Source organism: Notolepis coatsorum (genome assembly GCF_963971535.1).
Source record: "Notolepis coatsorum genome assembly, chromosome: 1".
In the NCBI taxonomy this organism is placed as follows: domain Eukaryota; kingdom Metazoa; phylum Chordata; class Actinopteri; order Aulopiformes; family Paralepididae; genus Notolepis; species Notolepis coatsorum.
Window position 1 is genome coordinate 159414760 of NC_140165.1, and position 2433 is coordinate 159417192.

Sequence of the window (2433 nt, forward strand, 5' to 3'; positions counted from 1 at the left end):
TTTCGTGACTGTGCTGCACCGAGTGAATCCACAGTCACTTGCTCCTCAATGGGAAACCAACCTAGATTTACCCTGAAGGACTGGTTCTGGCCGAACCGTTCGTTATACAAGTATCACAGAGACATTACAAATGTGCTCACAGTTGCACGAGGGTTTCGGACAGAGATACGGGATGGTGCGCAGGCGCTGTGATCACCCAACGGCGGAAATAATGCCGCTTTGAGCAGTTTATAAAAAAATATTAAAAATATTTATTAGCAACGCCGAGCTTTCAAACCATCCCGTATCTCTGTCCGAACATATACAGAAATAAATACAGTAAAAACATACATGACATCATGACATTTATGGCATAGGGACATACATGACATACAGGTATATACTGTAGTACTGTTACATTTGTGACATATACGATATGCAAATAATATACAGTACTGTTACCCAGAGATCCTAACAGAAAATATTATATATATATGATGGGGATGAGACTGTACATTAGGAGGAGGGGGGGGGGGGGGGTGGACATTTACGGTGGCCAGTTTCGAATTGCAGTCTCCCGTAGGTGCTCTTTAAGAGCGGTTTTGAATGTGGGCAGGGGTAAAGTGGGTTTTAGGAGTGAGGTTAAGCAGTAGTCTGACCAGTTTGTTTTGTGATGTTTGTAATCTTGTTTTTAGTGCCTTTGAGGTGCTTTGGTACCATGAGGTGCAGGCATAGTCGTAGTACCCTTGAATGAGTACTGAGAGTACCCATGATTTTTGCCATTTTGTTATCGTGAAATTGGTATTAAATTTAATTCTGATTGGCATTAAAAAGTCTTAAAGCCTTAAATCTGACTGGGCTAAACCCTGGTTATTTTCAGCCCAATTTATTCATTTCACTGCAAACCATCTGATCAATATATCACCCATACTACATAAAGCATTTACTGATGATCACGTAATTATAAACGCCGCCCCCCCCCCTTTCCTCCGTGCATGATGACGCATAACGTATACGATCATATACAGTTGAATTTTTTAATATAGCGTGTCTAGGGAATAAACGGCAATCGATGCATTTAGGTCTATAACTCACGTTCTAGGAATTACTACAGGAAATGATAAAACATACTTATATTCTAGAAGGTATTTTTGTATTTTTGTATGAATGAAAAAGTATAACGTTCCTACATCCTGAACAATAGATAATCGATGTTGAATGCAGGCATTAAAGTGTTCCGTCTCAAGACGGATTTCCGTCAATTTGATTGGGGAGATCCGTCAATTTGATTCGCAGTCTAATGGAATTGACTACCTGGTATAATATGATTTGTAGATGCATACAGATTGAAACAAAATTGAGCCAATCAGAGGCGCCAAATATCATGAAAAGGGAATTTTTTCTACCGAGGCGGCGCCAAGCAGTCATCACTCAGGGACTCGAGTGGTTGCAGCTGGAGGCTATTGGGCGAGTGACATTTGCGAGGTCTGTCCGCCACATGGCAGGGTAACAAAATAGTTGTGTCCCCTGCTGTGGTTGTGAGTATAGTATACGTTTATTAGCTTAACTCCGTAGCAACATCACACAGGTGTATCTGTAGACAGTCTCCTCCCCACCGTATATATCTTTTTTCCTACCACCCACCCCCTCCTAATGTACAGTCCCGGACTTTCCAGTGAATCATAGTGTCCTTTTTTTTCATTTTCCCAGATGCACCATGCACCAAGGATCCAGCTGATTACTGCCAATCTGGAGGATTGTTCCTTATCTGCTCTTCACTTGTGCCACTGATTCATTGACCTTTTGTGGTGTGGTATGTTTTGATTTTTACTTAGTAATACACTGTATAGTTGGGATTCTGAATTAAACAGTATAATGTTCACATATATTATGGAGACCCCAGGGGTCGGGAGAATATTGTGGAAAACAATATAAAACTGAAATGGTAAAGCTAAAAAACTGTAGACCTGACCACAACCCCCTCGGTTCAACAGCACAATATGTTGCTTTCTCCGCTTTTAAAAGTTGAAATCATCTGATGACATTGAAGGGATAGTTCAGAATTGTGGACATAAAGTTTAATTTACTACTTGGCCATTATGTTATGTTCAATGGACTGCACTTATATAGCAATAGCGCTTTTATCCAAAGCGCGTATGGCCTCTCATTCACCTATTCACACACATTCACACACCAATGGTGGCAGCTGCCATGCATATTGATCCATAAATAGTGTTTAGATTGTACTTCTATAGGTTTTTAACTTTACATACTGTATTTAAACATTATATTTGAACAAACACTGCAAGCTAAAGTTTTAAATCATTTGAATCTGTTTTATACAGCACACTTGCTTCCAAAATAAAGCAGTTTTACAATCCTGATCGTTTGTTAACACTTGAAGCTTTTTGTTTCTAACAATCTGTACAATAAAAGTGTTTCTCTGCTGAACTT

The 2433-nt window shown here is 39.6% G+C and overlaps 1 long non-coding RNA gene across 1 annotated transcript in view; it reads left to right on the forward strand.

Moving 5' to 3' along the window:
• Positions 1–2198, forward strand: part of LOC311231421 — a 9276-nt gene extending 7078 nt beyond the window's left edge. The window contains exon 7 of the long non-coding RNA XR_014619866.1: positions 1690–2198. This is a non-coding gene — a long non-coding RNA (uncharacterized lncRNA). The remainder of the gene's footprint in view (positions 1–1689) is intronic.
• The last annotated feature ends 235 nt before the right edge of the window (positions 2199–2433 follow it).